Source organism: Notamacropus eugenii, chromosome 4, assembly GCF_028372415.1.
Source record: "Notamacropus eugenii isolate mMacEug1 chromosome 4, mMacEug1.pri_v2, whole genome shotgun sequence".
NCBI classification, from domain to species: domain Eukaryota; kingdom Metazoa; phylum Chordata; class Mammalia; order Diprotodontia; family Macropodidae; genus Notamacropus; species Notamacropus eugenii.
The window spans coordinates 261,840,147-261,865,273 of NC_092875.1; the positions used below are offsets into that span (position 1 = coordinate 261,840,147).

General features: G+C 37.4%; 1 pseudogene; it reads right to left on the bottom strand.

Annotated features, from left to right (window-relative positions):
• Nucleotides 1–13,328: 13,328 nt before the first annotated feature.
• The window catches only part of LOC140502486 (reticulon-3 pseudogene), a 54,988-nt pseudogene continuing 43,189 nt past the window's right edge, over nt 13,329–25,127 (bottom strand).

Here is a 25,127-nt window from a genome sequence, read left to right on the forward strand (position 1 = left end):
AAAATATGGGAAGGGTGTCATACAACTGAGGTAACAATAACCTGACCTTTTTAAATAAATTGCTGAAAGCAAAAAGTTTGGGAAGTGATAAAAGGAAAAATATCAACACAGACTATCACCATGTCCTAGGAAAATTTAAATAATGGAAATCAATTAACACAATGAGAAGATGAAAAGACATTAGAACTCATCTCAAACCAATGAACATTTGATCTTCTAATCAAGCCAGGCAGCAATGGCAATATGTTTAGAATACAAAGTCATTTGCAAGTTCTTAGAGAGAAGGATGGTGCAAAATTATGAAGAATATCATCTCAAAAAGTGAGAAAGAACAAAAGTTTACTGAAAACTTGGTATGAGACTTAAATGAATCAGATCACCTGCAGAACATTTAAGGATAAAATGAGGAGACAGATCACAAACAGATAAAAGTGGAAGATATTTACCAAGATTTTTGTCACTTTTCTCAACCAACGGTAGTAGAGCTGTGCACTTGCATTTTAACAGCAAAGTTTTGATTGGGGGCATGAAAAAGTAGAAAACAGGTAAAGGAAAGGAATATGAGAAGCACAGCTGGACCAAACTGGGAACAAATAAAGGAGGTTCATGATAGGATCAACACAATTTTAAGGGCATTAAGATGCTGATTCTTAAGATAAGGGAAAGAGGTGAGGTTACTAAACTTTTGGAAAAAATCATGGACGTCATTATTACCAAAAAGGTGATTGAGAAGAATTTTATTAATAAGTAATCATTCATGTGGCTATTTTCTCATATCTACAAAATCTTAATGAGAACAATTCAAAGCATTTTGTATGATTTTACTATATGTAAGGGAGATACTTTGACAAAGTATGTCCTTTAAACTGGCTTATTGCTCCTCTAAGTCATTTAAAAATATTCATCAAACAATAAATAAAATGAAATCTTGTATTCTCCATACCATCTGAAAAACTTGTAGGAATGTAAAGTTAGGGCATGCTTTACAAACGTATGAAAATGAAACAATCAGGCTTCTGCCAAATATTTTATATTCTACATGATAGCACATCTTTATAATCACACAATTTATGTAAAGGTTAACAAAATACAAAATCTCATTGTGCTTATTGTTGAATATAAAAACAACAACTCCAGTTGGATAGAACAAAAACTTCTTTAAAGGCTCTCCTACAAAATGGTGTCTTCCTTATACATGTTACAATCTTATACGATTACTTGAATGATAAAACAACAGAAATCACTTTGTTCAATGACTGATTATTAACATCTAGGGATGTGAATACTTACAAAAATGATTAAGCACAGGGAAAACACGTACTTGCCAAATTTGTTTCTCTTTATCATGAAAGATGTCTAGTGTGGAGTCCAAATGGAAGAGGCATTGCCTGTGGATGGTAAAAAGTCCTCCTGTTACTCCTATTTGCAGATGGCATTGTAGATTTCATCAAGTTTAAACACATTGTGGAGCCTCTAGATGTGATCACTAATCACTTAAATGAGTCTGATCTAACTACTCAAATAGAACAAAAATAGCAAACTGAGGGAGAATTCCTATTGGTCCAGATAATGATATATTATTGAATCAACAACCTATGAAGGTCTTCTATCTATCTTGACTAGACACTGCACATAAAGCAATGAGCTACACCCAGAACTGAACAAAAACACTACTTTGCTGTATCTATCCCTTTCTCTTCTCTCATAAAGCCACTACTATAGTTAAAATCCTATTATAGTCATATCTTGTCTATTATTAATACTTTGATAAATTGGTGATCACATCAATGTAATTACTCCTTCCAGTGGTACAGGTTGCAACCCAATCATGACTTCTCATTAGGTAAGACCTTTGTCCAGATAGTTCCATAAATTCTTCACAACAATCTTGCCTGTAGGAAATCTGGCAGTGTTTTTAATGACTTCAGTCTTCTTCTTGAAACAAAAGCAGACTCCCCTTTTTATATAAATATTCTTTTAGTATCACCGTTTGGAGCTGAATCACCAAAGAGTTAATGTTGCAGATCACCAAATGGGCAATTGTGGGTGTGAATAGACTATAACATGTTATCAGTAAAGAACTCTATAAGAGAAGCAATATAAATCATTTTTTCCAGGGAGATATATGACCAAAAAAGGAAATATAGAGCAAAGGATAACCAATACACAGCTGGTGTCCTTGGTTGATATATATACAATACAAAGAAATCTAGAAGAAGACCCTACCTAGCTTGTGTATCAACCTGTTGTGAAGAATTTACTGGAGGATGTGAACAAAAAGTCTTACACAATGAAATGGCATGAGTATGTTATAATCTGTACCACTGGAGGGAGTAACTACATTGATAAAATCACAGATTTATCAAAGTATCAATAATACTCAGGAAAAAAGTATCATAGGGTTCTAACTATGGTGATGACCTTGTGAGGGGAAAAAGTGGGGCAGATAGATACAGTAAGTGTTATGGAGACAGAGGTCATCAGACATTTGGACTGATTGGATAACAGGTAACAGAAAAGGAGAAGAATCAAAGATGGCTCCAAGTTTGTAAATTTGGGGAATTTGAGGGGTAATAATTAATATCAGCCAACAGAAATAAAGAAGTTTTGAGAATAAGCTCGGGGGAAAGATAATAAGTTTCATTTTCTGTAGGATGAGTTTAAGGTACATCGTGAATATCCACATGGAGATGTCCAGCAGAGTGAGACATGGGACAGGAATTTGATAAAAAAGACTAGGATACAGAATAGAGAAGTTATTGGCATAGTTATAATTGAATGCATGTTAGAGAAGGAGGGATGGGATCAGGTCACAAAGAAAGTATCGAGAAAGAAGAGATAAAGACCCAGGACAATACCTTGGAGGACATATAGTTTACAGAACAAGAGTGGATGATAAACCAACAAAAGGATACAGAAAAGGAGTAATCAGACAAAAAGAGGTAAACTAAGAGAGAATAGTTTCATGGAAACTGGATACAGCAGAGTACAGATTAGAAGTGGTTAGGCTGAAGCCACTACTGGTAAAGAAACAACTCGCAGAGAGGGAAGAGAATATTAATACAAAATAGTTCTTTTATCACTAAAATGAGTGTAAATATAATAACATATACTATGGTTTCTATAATTTATAGTGAGAAGTCATATTCACAGAAGGGGAGTAGCTCAAACCTCAATGACCCATAAATAACCCATTTATTGCCAATATCCTTTGGTCAGTTGTGACAAACATTTCTTTTACAAATGCCTTTATATTCAGTGGGAAAAAAGAGTCATCACCTACATTGCAACTACTAAGATTGGTTTCCAGAGGGATGTTTTTCATGTTCTATACTAACCTCTGCAGGAAACTGAGTTGAGACCATGCATCCTATTTTACCATTGGCCTGAAGGCAGCCATGAATCATGATGCTGGGTTCAGCCCTTTGGTCATCTAGAAGGTAAACTCATCAGTTCTCTTGTGAAGTGTAATATTCAACATGTCCACCTACATTCCAATTCCACCAGTGGGATACTTTAGGAGAAATTGTTAGAGTAGGCATGAGTGCTTTGTAAATTTAGTTATTTGGCTTTTTGGCCTCATTTTTTGTTACAGTTAGTGATTTATAAGGCTGGAAACTATTCTTCACTTTGAAAGAACTTATACTTGCCATTTTAATTCCTTTGTTAAATCAGGGCATATTGGATGATCTATAGGGTTTTTTGCTGCTTTTTGTGTATTTTTTGGCCACTTCTTAATTGTTCTTAATTTTAACCCATTTCTGTTACTTAATAATAAGAATTTACATTAATCAAGCATTGTATGATTATAAAGCAGTTCGATTTTCATTTTTCTCAAATTCTCTCATGAGTTAATAATTTCAACTCTGGAAGAAAATTTAAAGAACATCTGATCCAACTGCCTAATTTATAGATGAGGAAACTAAGGTTGCAAGAATTTAGGTGACTTTCTCAGGGTCACACAGTCAGTAGCTGCAGAGCCAGTATTTAAACCCACATTTTTTGACTCAAAAACTGACACTCCTACAATTATACCATGAAAAAGTAGTACAAATACTATCATTTTTACTTTATAATTTGAGAATGAGGCTCAGAAAAATACTAGGCCCAGGTCACACAACTAGTTAGTAGTAGAGCTAGTAAGTAATAGTATGCCAAATGAAATATTCTGATGCAAAATTCAGTACTCTTTCCATCATCCCCCTTCTCAGGGGCCTAACCTATTGAATCTTACCTCTCTTATGATTCAGATATACCCCCCCATTAAGATTTATATCTCATGTGTCTCAATCTCTTTCCCATCCTAGTATTCCAAGACTCCATAGTCATGCTCAATAGCTGGTAAAAATTTATCACAGTAATTTGGTGAAATTTTAGAAAATAGAACTGGTAAATGGTTATTTAGTGGCATACAGTGCCTTGAAAGATGATGGGTTTTTCCTCTATGGTTTTCAGGCAAAGGTTAAATAACCACTTGTCAGCTGCTTTAATGGGGATTCTTGAATTAGATGGCTACTAAGGCTCTCTGTGATTTTATGTAAAATACAAGGTCATTTGTCTAGAATAACTATCATTTATACAATACTTTAAGGACCGTGAGGTTATGGTTTTTTTCTTTTTCACAATTGTGAGTCACAATTTTCATAATTGTGAGGTTATGGCTCGTTATACCTTTTTATAAATGAGAAAAAAAACCCTGAAATCTTGAAAGGCTAGTTGATTTCCTTAGGGTCAAACAGCTTGTAAATGTGTGAAGCAAGATTTGAATCCAGGTCCAGAATTCTTTCTATGACACTCCTCAAAAACTTCATGTTTTTTATTTCCTTATTCTGTCATTCTTTGAATCACATAAGGCAAGTATGCAGTGAAATTTACCTCCACACAATTAACAAAAATTCTGTTCAAAGGTGCAGGAAAAATGAGAACAGGGGTGATTGTGAAGAAAGACGTTGACTTGATAGGTATTTTAGACTCACTTGTCTTTGTACATATCTTCTCCATCCCCAACTACAACATAATCCAAACTCCTTAAAGGAAGAAATATTTTCATTCCTATCTTCCTAGGCCTGGTACCTAGTACAGTGCTCCAACTGAATTGAATTGAACTCAACTGAAGAAATGGAGCTAAACTTTCCTGAATATGCTTTCTGTAGGAAAATCCCAAAGACCAAAGAGTTTCTAAAAATCTATTCTTTTCATTGATAACTTGCTTTCATATCATCTTTATTTCTGAACATGCTATATATTTTCCTCTTCCTCGTTCCTATGTAAGGAAGTATCACTTAAAAAAAATTAAAAAAGAAAGAGGGGGAGAAAATGTTTTCACCAAAACTAACACGTCAAGCATGTCTGACTTGATATATGATATTCCACATCCATAATGCCCCGCCTCTGCAGGAGGCATTTTATCTCATCTATGGGGCCATATTTTGTCATTGTAATCACAGAGTATTTCTCCTTTCATTACTGCATATATAAACAAGATTAAAATTTTGTTGTTATTTTCTGTTACTATGTAGGTCATGGTTACATCTGAAAGGCATACTATATTTTTCTGGGTTAAATGACATTTATTTAATTGTAAAAATAAAACAGTTATCATTGCTAGTCAACAAGAAATACAGATTTCCAAAAAATGAATGGAAGGTTCTTAATTAAAAGAGAAAACTGTTGAAAAGTCATAGGAAGTAAATAGGTTGACTTAGGAACAAAGTGTGAAGGGAATGCAACTCAAGTGCTGCAGAGAGATTAATTAGTTAGTTAATTAAGACATTACATGCCAATTCTTGTGCTGAGCATTACTAGTACAAACACAAAAAGCAAATATAGTTCTTGCCCTTAAAATGCTTATGTACTAATAAGCATTACAACACTCAAAGAGGAGAGGTGGCCAGAGAGAGGAATTTTGGCTGGTGAGGAGGAGTTCATGATTGGAAATTAGAAAGTGAAGGATGGATTGAATATTCCTGAAATAATGGTCTGGGATTGGCAGGCAATAATCAGGAGGAAGGATGGGAATCCAGAACAGAAAGATGAGTATTGAGAAGAGGCAATTAGGAAATCACTGGTAACTTGGAGACAGTAGCTTCAATTCACTGATGAGGTCAGAAGACAAATTGTGGAGGGTTTAGAAAAGAGTAAATGGAGAGTTAAGTATAGATATTAAATGTAGACAACTATTTGAAACAATCTACTTGAAAAAGGGAGAAAAAGTATAGGATGATAGCTGTGGGAGTGGATGAGAGGGACTTGGGCTTCTTTGTAGGGAGTAGGGAAGGACCAACTGATGTGGAGAGATTTAAGAGGACACAAAGAGTCATGTAGGAAGGAGGTGGGGGGGAATGATGGTGAGGATAATCTACCTGAGAAGATGGGAAGGGATGTGATCAAGAGTATATATATAGGACTTGGCCTTGGCAAGCAGAAGGATCACCTGATTGTCAGAAGGCAGAACAATTGATCTGTGTGGATGAAGGACAGCAGTGTTAATGATCCTTATGGGAGACTTTTCCTGTCTGAAGCTGTCCATTTTTGTTGTCATTTTCAGTCATGTCCAACTCTTCATGACCCTATTTGGGGTTTTCTTGGAAAAAGTACTGGAGTGGTTTGCCATTTCTTTTTTTTTTCTTTTTTTTTTTTGAAATTGCACCAAACTTTATTCAAAGAAATTTTTAGTTACAATCTATTTGACCAGTTCAAACATATAAAATGTTACACAGATTAACTGTAATATGTACTAATGGTGTATACTGAATTCTTATTTTTAATCTTTAAAATCTATTTTGAACTTTTAAAAATATTTCCCTTATGGTAAACTTTCAGATTTATTTAGAATGTTGTTAATCATATGCAGTTTAGCATATATTGCTTTTTGTACATAGTTCTTTTCCTGTTGTTTCTTTTTTTCTTTTTGAATGGAGTACATTCTTTTTTTCCCCCAGAGATCCAGTTGTTAAACATTTACCAGCATACTCATTAATATGAAACATATTCTGATGTTCCCAGAGAAGACCTTGGTATTAACCAAAAGATTTCTTTTTTCTGGTAATGCTAGGATTTTATTTTTTTTCTTTTCTTTTTTTTTAATATATTCATTTTATTTATTTTTAATGCTCTACAATCACTACCATAAAACTTAGATTTTTTTCCCCCTCCCTCCCCAAGATAGTATACAATTCTATATAGGATCTACACATACGTTCCGATTGAATAGATTTTCATTATAGTCATGCTGTGCAGAAGAACTAAAATAAATGAGAGAAATCATATAACAAACCAAAAGATAATACACACACACACACACACACACACACACACACACACACACACACACACACACACACATACACAAATGATCTGCTACATTCTGCTATTGAACTTCATAGTTCTTTCACTGAATGTGGAAGGCATTTTGCCTTAGAAGACCATTGGGAATTTTTTTTTTAAATGTCCTTTCATTTCTATGAAGATCCAAGTCTACCAGAAAAAACTCTTGCACGCTGTGGTCGTTGCTGTGCACAAAGTTCTCCTGGTTCTGCTCCTTTCACTCAGCATCAGTTCATGTAAGTCTTTTCAGATCTCTCTGAAGTCTTCCTGTTCATCATTTCTTATAGCACAATAGTATTCCATTACATTCATATGCCATAATTTATTTAGCCATTCCCCAATTGATGGATATCCCCTTGGTTTCCAGTTTTGGGCCACCACAAAGAGTGCTGCTATAAATATTTTTGTACATGTGGGGCCCTTTCCCATTTTTATGATCTCTCAGGGATACAGTCCTAGAAGCAATATTGCTGGGTCAAAGGGTATGCACGTTATTGTGGCCCTTCGGGCATAGTACCAAATTGCTCTCCAGAATGGTTGGCTTAGCTCACAGTTCCACCAACAATGAATTAGTGTTCCAACTCTCCCACACCCTCTCTAACATTTATCATTTTCCTGTTCTGTCATGTTTGCCAATCTAATCGGTGTAATGTGGTACCTCAGAGTTGTTTTGATTTGCATCTCTCTAATCAAAGGTGATTTAGAGCATTTTTTCATATGATTATAGATATCTTTAATTTCTTCCTCTGAAAATCATTGCCATTTCTTTCTCCAGCTTATTTTACAAATGAGGAAACTGAGTCAGGGTTAAGTGACTTGCTCGCAATATGAAGGCAAAGCATGTCTAGACTTCTGAACAGATATTTCTAAATTGTCCCTCATCTTTCAAAGCTGACTGTGTGGTCACAGGAGTGAAAGCAAGAATGTCAGCTAAGATCTCTCTGTGGCAGAGCAGTGTAGTTTGGGAAATCTGGTTTCCTGAGTGGTTTTTCCCTCTGTCTGTGTTTCTGTTTCACTATACCATAGATGTCCTTGAAGAAAATCTTGTTCAGCAGGTTAAACTGGGTACTACTGGAAATTTTAAGGCACGGCACACAGCTGAGGGCTAGGTTGCCATTAATCTTCCACAAAGTGATGGTTACATCCCTTCTTAAGTTCATCCCCTCTCTACTGAGCATGCATGTGGAAGAACCTTTGTAGGTCAAGGTTATAGGACCCTGCTATATCACACAGCCACAGTCTAAACATGAAAAACATGATTTCATCCCAGAAAATATTATTAGGTATGTCTTAGTAGGGTGTTACATTCAAACAAAAAGGAACAGGTTGTTATCTTTTGTCTACACAGTTATCAATATAATCTCAATCTTTAGTATTTCTTATATCTCTGTGAAGGCAACTTTTTGTGGGAAGAATTATCTTTGTATTTTTAAAGGCCAAGATATGAGAGGCATTTTGGGGCAATAGAAAATAAGCTAGCTTTAGAATCAAAAGATGTTGATTAAATCCCAGCCTCACCCCCTTGAAAATTGCTACCTCTGTGGTCTTGGGTTGGCCAAATTATTTCACTTCCCTGAGTTTCGTTTTTTTAATCTGTAAAATTAGGGGATTGTACTTAGCTGGCCTCTGGGGTCCCTTCCAGCTCAGAATCTATGAACCTATACTTTAGCTATGTCCTTTAAATTCTGTTGAAGGAGAAAGAACTTTGGTAAATGTGTGTTAGTAAAAAAAAAAAAATGATTGATGGCCTATCAGTATGTGATACAGTTTTGACTGGAATATAGGACTGGAAAGGGTATTTGGAGGTCAGCTAGCCCAGTGGTGTCAAATTCAAATAGAAATAAGGACCACTAATCTCTACCTGAGGATCCCTGTGGACTGCAAATTGACTTAGTTTTAAAATGTTATTTATGTATTACTGTAGGCTTATTTATTTTGTCAAATATTTCCAAATTTCATTTCAATGAACTTTGGGTCGTACTTGGGAATGCTGAGGGCCACAATGCATCCCAATTGCTGCATGTTTGATACTTCCGATCCAGCCCATCCATCCACCAGAAAGATAGCAATGGATCTTATTTTAAAGAGCCTCCTTTTCTTACCTATTCTTTCAGAAAGCAAAGAATGTATGCATGTCTTAAAGACATTTAAATATGACATGGTGAAAGCCCATTTACATTGACCCAGTTAGTAGAACTAGGAACAGAACCAGATCTCCTACCTGTCAGCCCCAAGCTCTTCCTACTGCAATCTGCTCCTGGTGATAATGATGATGGATGGTTGGCTAACACTTGAGATATAACACTTCTTGAGTCTCTCATCTCCTTGTCCATGAGATGGACAGTTTGGGACTAGACAGCAGCATTTGAAATTGCTTAAATGACGAGGCTCAAAGTGTATTACTTAATGGTTTGATACTGCCTTGGGGGAAGATCACTAGTACCATTGACAAGAGAATATCTGGATTTCATTGGTATAGGGAACAACTAGGTGAGGAAACTCTCCACCAATGCATATTGGCAACTATACTGCAGTTACAGTCTTAGAAATTTGCCCAAAGCACCGATTACACAGCCAGTATGTGTAATAGGTGGAATCTAAGCCAGCTTCAAGGTCTACTCTCTAGCCACTATTCCATCCTGCCTCTTAATAAAGACAACCATCCACATAGGCAAAGGTCTTTAAGTTTTATGGTGCACTTTCTTCACAATGCTGTGAAGTGAATAACATATACATTATTATGTTTATTTTATTAATGAGGAAACTGAGACTTGGAAAGTTTGAAGGACTTGACTAAAGTCATGTAGTTAGGCAAATACTCAAGTCAGAATTTGATTCCAGGTTTTCTGATTCTGTCTTTCAATCTCTTTTTTCCACATCATGATGCCTCAGAACAGAAGAGTGTGTGTGGGTGCACATATGTATATGCATGTGTATATGTATGTGCATATGTATGTACATACATATATGTATATTTATCTACACACATGTGTATGTTTGTGTATATTGTATTTGGCATAGATGAGGGTATGGATATCACAGTTATCAATTTTGCAGATGACATGAGTCTGGAAGGGATAGTTCACACATTGAATGGAAGAATAAGGATGGAAATAGGTTAGAAGGATGGGCTGCATCAAACAAGATTAAATTTAGAAGGGATAAGTATAAAGCCTCACACTGGCATTCAAGAAATCAACTAAAGAATGAAGAAGGTGTTGATAGACATCAGCGTGTCTAAAAAAAACATTGAGGTTTTAGACTTCACAGCCAAAAAAAGCTAAAAGCAGATCTTTGGTTACACTAAATCGGTGGTGTATTGTAGTAGACAAAGTGATGGACTTGGAATCACGAGGTCCTGACTTCAAACCCGCCTTTACTGTTGTATTTCTGTGATCCTGAGGACGTTCTTACATTCTCTTGGCTTCCATTTTTCCATCTTTAAAATGGGGGTGATAATAGCCACTACTTACATGATTCATTGTGAGTATCAAGTGATATTAATAAACGAAGTACTTTGCAAAACTAAAATCACTGTATAAATGTTAGCTATCATCATGAAGAGGACCGTGGCATCCAGGACACAGGATGAGAAGGTCTCATTGTTCTCTACCTTAATCAAATCACTTCTGGAGTATTGTGTTCTGTTCAATGCACCCCATTTCTGGTGTGAAATTAACTAACTATAGCATGTTGGGGAAGGGTGGCCCAGATACTTAAGGAAACTCAAAACCTTGCTCAAAGAGGATATTATGAAGGAACCAGAGCAGGTAACCTGAGAAAAAAAAAGTGTAATCAGGACTTGATATCCGTCTCCCAGCCTTTGAAGTAACTGTTATTCTGAAGACAGAGATTAGACTTGTTAGGCTCAGTTCCAGGGAACCCAATTGAGAACAATGGATGGAAGTTATAAGGAAGTAAGGAGAAAAAATCGTAACAAAAGTGTCTAAAAGTGAAATAGGCTCTTTTGGAAGGTAATGAGCTCTCCACCATTTCAAAAAGAGGGTAGTTAAACATTTTATTAGGGATGATGTGGAGTTTTCTGAAATATATAGCTTGGCCTAGATGACCTCAGAATGATTCCTTCCCACATTAAGATTCTAGTACTCTGCAGTGATTAAAGAGCTCCTCCATGAGGGCAAGCCTTTTGAGGAATTTAACACAATAGTTGTGCCTACCTGATTTCCAGCGATTGTCAAGGTAGTCAAAATATTTATCAAACCAAGTGTTCGTTGTGTAGACAAAACTGATTTTTTTCCTCCCACTTTTCAACTTAAAGTACTAGAATTTTGTAGGCCTATTTGAAGATACTCAAACCCAACTGTTTATTTCCATCTTCAGTCTTACTATCTTCCAGTAAACAGTAACAAATAAATAAAAATCTCCAAATACTACTTTGCCTTCATGCCAAAGCACTGCAGAGAGGGGGACAATTATTTGGGGAATATGAGACTGTGGCTCTGCATACCCAGTGTGTATAATTCAGGTCAAAGTAAATTTACTTTTAAGCTGACAAATCTTTGGGGCTGTGTCTAGCCGTGCAAAGAAAAAATCCAAGCTGATTTTCTTAGTCATTTGTACCCCTGAATTCTTTTTGCTTCAGTTCTCTGCCTATTTCATTTGCAAGTATTTTAGTCCTGAGTTGCTCAGAAAATTTCTTCAAGTCTCCATCTACTTCACAAGATTTTTCAAATCCCTTATCTGAGATCAGTGTGTGTGTGTATGTGTGTGTATGTATATGTGCTTGCCCCTAAGTTCATACACTGCTGGTTGTTGAACACTGAGATAGAACCCAAGGACATTGAATTTGGATGCTTCTGATAAAGATATTTTTCAAAGACAAAGATTCCTTTTGCCAGCAAATGGTTAAAAAAGAGTGTTTGTTTTAATGATTACAAATGAAAAAAAAAAGCATTTGTTTGAAAGCTGGGAGAGGGGAAAGGTGGTAGTATAGAACAAGTGCTAAGATTATTCAACTAGTTTGGAAATGTTTTGACCCAAAGGAAAATGCCCTATGGTTAAAATATTGGCATAATGTATTTGGATTGCTTATTAAGTCAATATAAATACATGCAAACTATTCTTTATAAAAATGTAGATATTCCCAATTAGGAGGAGGCGTTTATGATGAGGGAACAAAGAAGATATCCTTCTACCAAACTTCAACTGGAAAGTGAACCAGGGATTAACCAGGGTATAATACAGCTGCCTGCCCACTTCTGGATGAACACTCAGTTTAGGACTTTGGTACTTTGAGGATGATAAACCTTCCTGGATGTTTATAACCCACTGTGGAAGCTAGCTCAGCCCTTAGCTGTTTTGGTGATAATGAAGAGATCCACTTCTCAGTCACTTTTAAAAGATAATTATTTCCTTTCTTCGCAGATGCCAAGTGTGTTGGTATCCTGCAAGCCTATAGTTTCCATAGAGCAACTGCAGTAGAGAGTCTCAACCTGGTAAACTTGAACCTGAACCTTTAATTACCTTCTTTGCTTGGATTTCCTTTCCTGAGTGTAGTTGCCTAATCAGCAATACTCAGATGTCCAAGTCTTAGAGGCAACCTTATGGATTCCAGAGGTTGAAGACCCTAGGTCCTCTGTCAGAGCTGATCAGAGAGTATGCTACCCAATGGGGACAGGACAAGGGAGGAAGTACAGAAGTCATATACCTTGAGGGGTAGAGGGCAAAGTGAAGTGAAAATAACAGTACCTGTTTAACAGGTCTCTTCATTTTCCAGTGTTTATCTCAACCTTTCAGCACAGTATAGAAGGTAGTGCTGTTTATTTTTTTTTATAAATTTCAGTTCATATTGAGTATAATAGTAGTTATAAAGATTTTATCAAAATACAAAAAAATTTAAAACTTGGGATACAGGATTAAGCTAAAAACGAGCATAGTCCTTTATAGGGATGAGTAACAATGGTTTGTAACTATTAAATGGTGTTTTAGCAAGTGTTGGATGTCTGTTTCTGAGCTGTCATTTTGCCTTTTTCTTTGTGATGTCAGAGCTTTGCTTGGACCTTTGCAACAAATGACTTGATCAAATCACGTATAATACTAACATAGCGGTCAATCTGTATGATACTTTTCATAGACAACTGAAACACTGAAGACCAGCAGCTTAACAAGAACGAGAAAATAATCCCATTAAATTACATATGACATATGCTCACATATGCCATAAACGATATGAACCTAAAACTACCTTTAAGGAATGCACCAGATCTGTCATCAGAAGAGAGATGGATTTGAGAGCTCTGTTGACATGCGCTATAGTCACATTCACAGAATTAGGGGAAGTTTCTGAGTACAAATAAATGTCCACATCCAGGAAGCCTTTGAATGAATGGCCCTCTTCTGACTTCTATAGAGCATTGATGACAGACTTGTAGATCTTAAAGCTGATGGTGACCAAGAGACAAGCTAAGTTGAGATAACAAGTCACACGGATGACCCTGAAAGCTGCTAGGGAGAGCATCATCATGAGCGGGGTACCAAAGACAAGCCTGATCTTTATATCCCACCAGAAGATGAGGTCATGCACTGTTCAAGATGAGGTACAGTTCTCACCCCTCAGGTTAAATGTTTCTGCTGATATGTGATTATGAGTGTTTTATGTTTAGCATTTCCAATCCAAGCTAATCAATACTTCTTAAGCATCAACTATATGCAAAGTGCTAGGGACACAATTTATAAAAAAAAAAAACAAAAACAGTCCCTGTCTCAGTGAGCTTACAATCTAATAGGGGAGGAGGAAGAAAACTCACAAAAGGAGGCAGGAAAACTTAGGGCTGAGGGGGAGCCAGGAGATATCTTGTTCTGTGGAATTGAAACCAGGCAGACCAGCAGATGCAGAGAGGGGTGAGGATCTGAATGCGCAGCCCAGTCCAGCTAGTACATAGGCCCAAAGAAGAGGCCTCCACACCCTTGGTAGAGCAGGAGAAGGCACAGTCCCCTAGCCCTCCTGCATCTAGCTGCAGTTTTTACTGTTAGAATACCATAGCTACATATATAGTCAGTTGTAAGACAAACTGTAGATGACTTGGAATAATTTATAGCTTTCTTCTGAAAAATCAACCTATAAGAAAGTATAAGACTAAGTTGATTCTAATGAAAAGAATTCCCTTTCATGAGATTACATGGGATTTTTAATGGTAAACATTAACTTGATATATTTTCATATTTTGACGTGTGAAACAAAACAATAAACTCCATTTCTGGTTCTTAAAATCTCCAAATATTTGTCAAGATTTTAGATTTTTAAAACTGGAAATATACTTTAGTACTCCACTTTCTAAATAAACATGCATTTTAAAGGAAAAATCAGAAACATGTAACTGTTCCATCTAGAGCTTAATCCAAAGCAATTCTCTCAAGAGATAGTTTTCTGTGAATTTTTTTAGTCTGTTACCTCTTTTCCAAGAAATGAAAGTGTGTGGTACAAAGTGCAAACCACAATGATCACAATTTGTTTAAAAATATAGCTTTAAGATTCCTTTGAAATTAAAAAAAATATATAGTCACTTGTTATAATTCTAACTGATCACTCACTGGGCCATCAACCACTGCTGACCTCAGTATTTACATACGAAGGCAATGAAAATAAATGAGATGTTAAAGAAGTGTGTATATATATATATATATATGCATATATATATATATACACATACATACAAATATATGTAAGATAAGTAATAAATGTGTGCCATGAGGTGAAAGATATCTATAAATGCAATAATATTTCCACAGCTATTTTCTGGCATTTGAGAACAAAAAAGGGTTAGCGGATCTGGGTATAATTGTACAATGAGGGGACTGGCCAGTGAGGGATTAGGAATATCCTAAATCTTCAAAGTATGAGCACTAACTTCTGCCTACTATTGATCTATGTCAGGGCTTTACAATCCAGCTTCTCTAAGTACAAGATGACATGTAACAGAGGGCCCTGATCCCTAATTCACAGTTTATGCAGGATTTCTCTGAGTCTTATCTGTTCAATTTTTGTTGTAGCTGGGTTTTTTTAGTTGTTTTCCAGTTATGTCTAACTCTTCACAACCCCATTTGGGATTTCCTTGGCGAAGATACTGGAGTGGTTTTCCATTTCCTTCTCCAATTGATTTTACACATGAGGAAACTGAGGCACACAGGGTCACACAGCTAGTAAGTGACCGAGGCCAGATTTGAACTTAGAAAGATGAGGTTTCCTGATTCCTGGCCTGGCACTATCCACTGTGCCACCAAGCTCCCCACCTGTTCACTTACTGGCTGGTAAAGAAGAGGTTCTTGATTGGGTACTATGCTAGAAATGACTGTGCACTAATCAGTCAAAATGAGGTCTCTCTTCCCTAGGAGCAACTGAGGCAGGAACTGTTCTAAGACTCCAGGTAGGAGAAGGGCCTGGGCCCTCTCTCACCCAGTTGTCACAAAGCCTGGAGTGCATGGTGCTGTAGTTTTCTGGTCTTTGTTATTTTTTCCCTTCTCTTAAATGAAGGAGTATTTAAAATGGAAGAACCTTGGCATTTTTGGAGGGTTAGAAGAGGCGGCAGAGGTCCAGTAGCCATTCCTTGGAAGGAGCCAGTCATGAGGAATGACCTGCTTAGCCAATCCAGCAGTGGATTCATCTAGAAGCCATGACACCATACTGTAAGAAAGGGGGTAACGTACTCTGGCTATGCAGCCTCTGGAAGTTCAGTGGTGAGAAGAATGTTTATAGCTACCATTTTAAATTTAACCAAATTCTCCTGAGGGATCAAGATACAAAAAGGAGGAGTGTGTCCCATTTAACATAGACATTTTATACTATGAGTCTTGCTATACCTTCTCAATAAATATACTTGGGGGAAGGCGAAACTAATGTTAATTGATTATCAGTGATATTAAAGAGATGTAAACAGGCTAATGCTGGGGATGGAAGCTCAATTCCATGTGGACAGTCTCGGGCAGGTAAAGGTGGGAACTTCTAAATCTTAGAGTTCTCATGAGGCCCCCCCAGGAAACGACTGGGAATCGAGGTGAACCAAGCTATCTCGTGTATTTCCGCCTCTTCCCATGAGAAACGTGATGGGAGAGAGCTCTCCCCGCCCTCGAGATTGTCCCGGATCTGGGCACACCTAACAGCACGGTATTCAGATGCAAACTATGCGGCTGGAGAGCTTAAGTAGGATCAGGAAAGCCTGAAAGCTCTCTTGGGCAGAGGGGCCACGTGTGAGGACAACAAGGCTCCGCTTTTCCTCTCTCCTCTCTCCCCTCCCCCTCTCTCCTTACTTATACTTCTACTTCCAATCTCTTATTGTAAGATCTTTGCCTCCTTGGGAGATTCTTCGCTCCCTCCTAAGGAAGAATTCCCCTGCACTTGTAACTAGACCCTGAAATAAAGCTCAACCCTTGTTCGACTCTGGAACGTCCTTTCTCTCATGCGAGCATCCGGTTTGGCCAACCGAAGACCTCCGATAGAGGTAAGGGAAGACTCGGGTAGCCCTCAGGCCTCTAGGCCTGGCAGGCTAAATTATATTAGGGGCACCAATCATCAATGTGATGACAGGGGAAACACACAGGAATGGGGACTTGAACCAAGAGCATCAGAACTCTGCTACCTCTTAGGGATACTTCTAGATTGTGAGAAGGTATAGCCAGCCAGGCTCTCCGTTTCTGATATGCTAGTGTACATATAGATTGGAAAATTAAGTTCAGAGCCTCTGAACAGCTGCCTGAAGTGAAAAGACTAATTGTATCATTTATTATTTATTTAGAACCCATAGAATTCTTATCATTTTAAAGAATAGAGAAAAGATACAGTACTTGTGTTTTCAGAAATTATAATCTAATATACACAATGACTTGCCCTAGGAGGGGATTAATGATTGTTTGCTGAAAGAATAGAAGAAAGAAAAAAATAGAAAATTCAATCAATGGAAAAATCATTAACATCTGAACTCAATTCTAAAGTGGCCACATGGGAAAAACTGCCAGAGTGGATGCCCTTTGCCTTTCTCTGAACTTAATCCTTTGTCACCCAACCCATGGTTGAGTCAATAGGAGTACTCTTTCCCTGTCTCTTCCTTTGGTTCCTCTGTTGGCCCCAAGCTAACAAGATCCCATCAGAGAGGAGCCTGGTGGGAAAAGAGACCTCTGGGGGTGTTCTTCCATCCTTTATGTGCAGTCATACAGATCCTATTGGGATATCTAGGCAAGAAATGTTGTGCTTTAAATGGGATCAAAATCTGCAACTACAGCTCTAATGAGATGAAGAACCACCAGGTCTAATCATCTTTTCTGACATCTCATCCTAAGATTTTCTAAACCTTATCATCTTTCCTAAAACTGCCCCAAACCCCTGGCTTTTATCTGTCCTGCTTCTGCAGTCTTAGTACTTTGGGCACTTCTTTAAAAATCTGCCCTAAAAGTGAAATGTCTTAAGTATGTCATCACTGCAAATTAGAATGTGAGTACCTTGAAAGCAGACACTGTCTTGCTTTTTTTTCTTTCTATTTGCACCCTCAGTGATTGGCAAAAAGAAATAACTTAGTAAATGCTTTTTTTATTATTTTATTCAGTAAATCTGAAAATATAAATTACTTGAGGAAAAATTCTTTTTGAATGAACTCCAGCAGAGAACAAGACAGTAGAGTAGCAGGAGGCAATGATATTGAGTTCCCAACCACAACTCCTCCAAACAAATCTAGAAAATGCACCAGATTAAATCTAGGGAAATCTAGAAAAAGTCCCAGTGAGTCAGAGAGGGAAGTGTGAGTCAAGGACCTGAGTCAGGACAAGAGTTGAGTCATATGGAGCACTCCAGAGTCCGGTGAGAGGTTGAGCACCAAGGCAAAAGGAGGTCCCGAATCCATACCAGGGCACTGTAATGGTGTCAACTGGCAGCCTTGTCACTCACTACCTAATTCTGAGTCACAGATCCAGAGCAGACTGAGAAGGGGACTGTGTACTTGGGTGATATTTCTAGATGGGAGGCTTGGGGTGGTGAACTGAGAAAGGAAGAAGATTTCTACCAAAAAAGAAGGAAGTTCAGAAGCCAGAAGCAGAGGTTGACTCATATCCGAGGAGCAGGGTAAAATCTCAACTCTGACATCTAGCTAAGCCTGTGGAAGAATAACCAGGGCAGGAATCCCAGACCAAAGGGACTTGCAATCCTGTCACTGAACCAGCAGAATTTCCCAGCTGGCTGGTAGGGGCTAAGTCTCTCTACTGCTGTTTTGACTAAAACCCAGGTCAAGAACTTAAAGAACTCGGACTAGGGAATGATAAATCAGACTTTGTCCTTGTGAAAGGAACGATGATTTTCAATTATGATTGTTTGTACAATTACAATTGTCTATAATCCACCTTCCCTTCTCCCTTCCCATTGTGACTTATGTATATAATCTGTCTTCAAGAAAGCAAGATGGAATTCTGATCAGGAGAATTCTTAATTTGCAAATCTGCTCTTTATAATGAAACTAATTAATTAAGCCACTACTTGATTACTGGCACTTTCTCTCTGGCCTGCTGTTTCATTATTCTCAGGTTAGAGATTGGCTTAGTAAAATCCTGTTCACACCCCAATCATACCACTCTGGAAGACCGAAAGCTTTCAGATCCCCAGCCCATCCCTCAGGAATAACACAACACTCAGTACCTTAAGAAAGCAGCAACAAAACCAACCCAGACCTTCCCTCTAAGAGCATGGCAGAACCCAGCCCTTACATCAAGTTCAAAGTCAGGAAGTAGGCTGGAAGAAGAGGAAAGTGGAAAAAAAAAAGAATCCCCCCATAATGAGCTCTAACAGTAGAAGGGATGCTGAAGATATAAACATGGGAATTACTCAACACATCTATAAGCAGTTTCTCAGAGGAAAACACAGATTGGACATGAATTAAAGTAGGATTCCTGGCAAGAGCTAAAAAAAGAACAGTTGAGGAAAAAAATTAGAAAAGAAAAGAGAACTATGGAAGAAAGGATTAGAAAGAGAATTAACAGTTTGGCAGAATAGGGATATAACTTTGCCTAAGCAACACAGAATGGACTAAATAGGTGCCAATGATTGCATGAGGTAACACAAAATATTAAAATAAATTCAAAAATCTCAAAAAAAATAGAAGAAAATGTAAGAAATTTCATGGCACAAACAAGTGACCTAGAAAATGGTTTGAGGAGAAAAAAAATTAAGAATCATTAGACTATATGAATGTCATTATCAAAAACAAAGAGCCTAGATATCATATTTCAGGAAAGCTTAAAAGAAAACAATCCTCTTAGAACCAATCAATCAATAAACATTTTTTAAGTGCCTACTCTGCCCCAGACACCATGCTGAAGGCTAGCGATACAAAAAGAAGTAAAAACAAATCTCTGTCCTCAAGGAGTTTATAATCTAGGGGAGGAGACAACATGCAAACAAATATATATGAAGTCAGTTATATACAGGATAAAGTGGGGATAACGAACAGAGGGAACACACTAGAATTAAGAGGGGTTGGGAAAATCTGTAGAAGGTGGGATTTTAGTTGAGACTTAAAGGAAGACAGGGAAGTCAGAGCAGAAGAGGGAGAGTATTCCAGGCATGGAAAACAGCCAGACAACATTCCCAGAGCTCGGAGAGTGTCTTGTACATGGAACAGCTAGGAGGCCAGTGTCACTGAAGTAAAGAGTATGTGTTGGGGAGTAAGGTGTAAGAAGATTGGAAACATAGTTGGGGGCTATTTTAGTCAATATTTAGTCAATATTTAGTCAATAACACTATGTTTGTGGGGATAAGCAGTATATGAGATGGTTCAAGAATGGCAAAAAAACCAGAGAAAATTGTTTTATTTCTTTACATCCGAGTTGAATATACAAAAAATATTTAAGGGCTTAGTGCCCTTTCAACAAGTACTGCTGACCTTAAGGATTGGATGAATGACTCATATAGCCTTGACGGTCAATTCTCAATATCATGTTTGAGAAGCAGTGTTATGTAATAGATAGAAGGTTGGCACTGAGATCAGGAAGTCCTAAAATAAATTCTTTCCTTTGATATATAGAAACTGTATGACCAGGAGTAAATTCCTTGACTTCTCAGTGCCTAGGAACCTCTTTGAAAACTATGCTAGTCTGCATTGGTGGAAGGATTCTCTAAACTAGAAATTCTCTATGTTATGAAATCACAGGTTTACAGTGCACAGAAAAAAAGGGTCTATCTTTAACCTTTGGCAGAATGATACCATCATCATCTTTATCCTGAGTTTTGTTGCTTTTTACTGTTGTGTTGATTTTTGTTGTAGATGTGGCAAATAGTGCTATTTTTTTCTTGGTACTATAGCAGTTTTCCCATGTTTCTCCGAATTATTTAAGGAGTAAACATACATACCCTTTGCTTCAAAGCGGATCTTCTCTCAGCTACACTCAAGTTCAGGGGACTGTTCAGGTAGCTATTCAAATTCCAAGCCTGATGACATGTATCAGATCAATCTCTATAATTCATGAAATTGTAGCAGAGAAATTTAATGAAAGAACAGAGCAACATGAATAGCAAGGATTTTGCTGAGGCATTAAATGTTCTCAGCATGCATCCTTAAGTGACTGACATTCCCAAATATCTCCCACAAATACTAGTTGATTCTAATTTACCTCCTAAGTCTCCTCTATACAGTTAGAGACAGAAGCTGTTCACTCATAAAAAGTCATTTTAGAAATTAACATACAGAGCAAGATTGATTTACTTGTTTTTCTTTTCAGCTTGGGGCAGTGGCAGGTTTGAGAATGCTGGATTTTTGGATTTGAAACCAGGAGCCCCCGTCCTCATTGTCATTATGAAGGTCAAGGTGGGGCTCCAAAATTCAGAATGCAGTTTGCTGTCAATGAGATGCTTTGCTACCCCCTTGTTCCTCTACATTCTAGTTATGCTGCCCTCCATCTTATCAACCCTGGGAGATGTCTATCAACTTTTTAAATGGGAGAAATAGAAGCTAGCCTGGATGTCACTGGGGGATCTTATCATTCTGCAGAGCTCATGCACAGCCTTATGGGAGGTGCAGTGCTAAAAATTTTCCCCACTAGGCAAAATTCTCTCTCAACCCCAAATACTGTGAAAACACAGGTAATTTTTACTCATTCCCCTCCTAACATCCATATTCCTCATTCTCATAATTCCATAATATTCCATTACATGTTTATACCTCAGTTTCTCTGGCAATTTCCAAATCTTTCAACACATTTTAGTTTAGGTTTTTGTTATTACAAATAATGCTAATATAACTGTTTTTCTTTATATGAGCCTTTTCAAATTGATTAATAATCACTTTGGGTTATAAACCCAGCACTGGAATATCTGCACCTAAGGGAATAGAAAATTCAGTAATTGTACTTGTATAATTAAATTTTTTTCATAATGATTTGATCAATCTGTAATTCTATCAGCAGTGAATTAGTGTCCCTCTCTTCTCACATTCCTTTCAACGTTGATATTTTTCCCAAAAAAATGACATCCATTGAATATTTCTCCAATTATTTATGTCTTCTTTTATTTCTGAAAAGTTACAGGATTTAAAATAAATTCATATAACTCATCAGCATTTCCGTAAAATATAATAAAACACAGAAGGAAGAGATAGAATGAGAAATTCCATTTTAAATAACTGTAAAATATATGATACTTTAAATCTGTCTGCTAGGCCACACACATACAAACAAATGGAAAACACTCTTTATTTAAATTAAGGCAGGCCTAAATAATTCGAGAAATATTAATTGCTCACAAGTAAGCAGATCCAATGTGATAAAAATGACAATGTTGCTTAAATTCATTCACTTATCCAATGTCATACCAATTAAACTAATAAAAGATTTCTTTATAGAGCAAGAAAATATAATGAAATTAATGGGGGAACAAGAGGTCAAGAATCTAAAGGAAAATGATGAAAAAAAAGTGGGAAGACAGAGAGCCTCACAGTACCAGAGCACAAAGTATGCTACAAATCAGTCATCATCACAATGATTTGGGACTGGTTAGGAAATAGATTGATCTGTGGAATAGGTTAGGTATATAATAGACAGAAGCAAACAAACATAGTAAACCAGTGGTTCATAAAACCAAAGACCCTAGCTACTTGGGTAAGTTCTAACTATTTGACAAAACTTATTGAGAAAACTGAAAAGTTGTTTGTCAGAAACTAGATATAGACCAAAATCTCACATTGTATACCACTATAATCTCCAAATAAATACAAGACTTAGGCACAAAAAGTAACATCATAACCAAATTAGAGAAGAAACAGAGAAATTGTCTTACAGATCTATGGACTGAGGAATAGCTCATGATCCAGTAACAATACTAATAATAGCTAACATGTATTTGCCAAGTGCTAGGTATTGTGCTAATTTACAATTATCATCTCATTTGATCCTTACAACAAGGATACTGCAAGGTAAATACTTTATTATCCCCATTTTACAAATAGGGAAACTGAGGTAAACAGAGGTTAAGTGACTTGCTCAGGATCATACAGTAATCAAGTAACTGAGGCTGCATTTCACTCCAGATCCAGCACTCTATCAACTGTGTCACCTGGATCACAGAAGATAAAATGAGAAGTTTTGATTACATAAATTTAACAGTTGCAACTAAAATTAGAAGGGAAGCAGCAACTAGGGGAAAAACTCTTCCAGGAAGTTTGCCTTGAAAAAGATCTTATTTCTAAGATATGTAGGGAACTTATTCAAATTTATAAAGATAAGGACCATTTCCCAGTTAGCAGATGATGAGAAGGTATTTCAAAGGAAGAAATTCAAGTTATCAATAATCACACGAAAAAAATGTTTCAAATCACTAATAATTGGAAAATGCAAATTGAAACAACTATGAGGTTCCACCTATGAAACTATACCTGCCAAAGTTACTAAACTACATCTTACATACCCTTTGGCCAAATAATACAGGAGGAAGAGAAAGGAGGAAGTGGAGGAGGAAGAAGAAATAGAAGGAGGAAGAGGAAGAGAAGAATGAGGAGGAGGAAGAAGAAAAAGGAGGAGGAGGAGGAGGAAGAGGAGAAGGAGAAGAAGAATGAAGAGGAGGAGAAGGAAAAGAAGGAAGAGGAGGAGGAGGAGAAAGAGGAAGAAGAGGAGGAAGAGAAAGAAAAGAATGAGGAGGAGAAAGAGGAGAGGGAGAGTAGGAAGAGGAATGAAGCAGTGGAGGGGAAGGGAAGTGGAAGGGGAGAGAAGGAGGGAAGTGGAGAAGAAAGAAGACTCGCATGTCCAAAAAAAATTTATAGCAACTCTTTGAGTGGTAGCAAAGAACAGAAAAATAGAGGTTTCCTGAAATTGGTAAATGGCTGAACACATTGCTATATGAATGCAATGGAAGCCACCCTAGATTAAACAGTAACATATCCTGGGGAAGAGAAGAGAGACAGCATGTGCTAGGCAGGTTAAGCAACAACATGACCTTAACCAACACCTTCCCTCAGACCTGTTGGATACAACCCAGGACATTGAGCCTAAGAACTTTGGGACCAGTAGTGTCCGCCCAAACCACCAAACCTACTACCATTAAGGGGAGAAATAATTTTTGAGAAGGGGTCCAAAGTCCTCACCAACACTAGCAAGAATTGCTAAACAATTTTCACCAATAGGTAAATAAGCACAGGAGTTCTGTAAGTGGCAGTACTTTAAGACCAATGGTCATCATTCAGGAAGAAAACTGCTGTGGAGAAAGGGGTAACTCAACCAATAAACACTTATTATGCCTCTCTTATGTGCCAGACACTTTGCTAAGTACCAGAGATAGAAAAAGAGGGGAAAACACCAGTCCCTGCCCTTAGGATATTATAATCAAACGGGGGAGACAACTCCCAAATATTTCAAAAGCAACCCAAACGAAAGCACATTGTTTACAAGGGCAGCTAAGAGGTGCAGTGGATAGAACGCTGGACCTAAAGTCAGGAAGAGCTGAGTTAAAATCTAGCCTTAGGCACTTAAACCATGCAAGTCACTCTTAACCCTGTTTGCCTCAGTTTTCTCATCTGTAAAATGAAATAGAGAAAGAAATGGCAAACCACTCCAGTATCTTTGCCAAGAATACTGTAAGTGAAGCAACTGAACAACAATAAAAGTTATATAGAAGATAAATAGAAAATAATTAAGAAAGAGAAAGCACTAGAATTAAGAGTGGTCAAGAAAGGCTTCCTGTAGGAGGTAAGGTTTTAGTTGGAACTTAAAAGAAGCCAGGGAGGTCAGTAGTCAGAGCAGAAGAGGGAAAGCATTGGTAGATGGAAAATGACTTGAGCAGGGGATAGAATGCCTTTTTCGTGGAACAACCAGGAGGCCAGGATCAAAGGGTATATGTTGGGGAGTAAGGCGTAAAAAGACTAGGTGTCCACTCTCAACAATTTGCTACTGATGGGGTAGAAAGCCAGCCTATCCAAAACAGGAAGGCACCTAAAAGGCAAGAAACGAGACAGCATGTACCAGGCACTTCAAGGTGCCAGCACCACTACCTCAGTCCTGCCTCCTCCCACCCCCCACCCCACCCCTGCCACACAAGCACACATGCTGATGGCTACAGCCAGGGGTATGTTGATAAATATTTAATAATCAGCTCTGTGTGAGAAAAAAAGTATGCATATCACATTTTAAGCTTAAACTTCATTATTAACATTTTCTCAATCACTTTCTCAAATATAGAAATCAATAAAACAATAAATTAAGCCCTGATTTGTAGCATTTGACATTTCCTACAAAGTAATTAATAACAATGAAAATTTAAAAATCATTTCTTGAGAGCCAGTCCCAGCTGGCTCCAGCACATTCCTCCAAGCACATCCAGCTCAAGA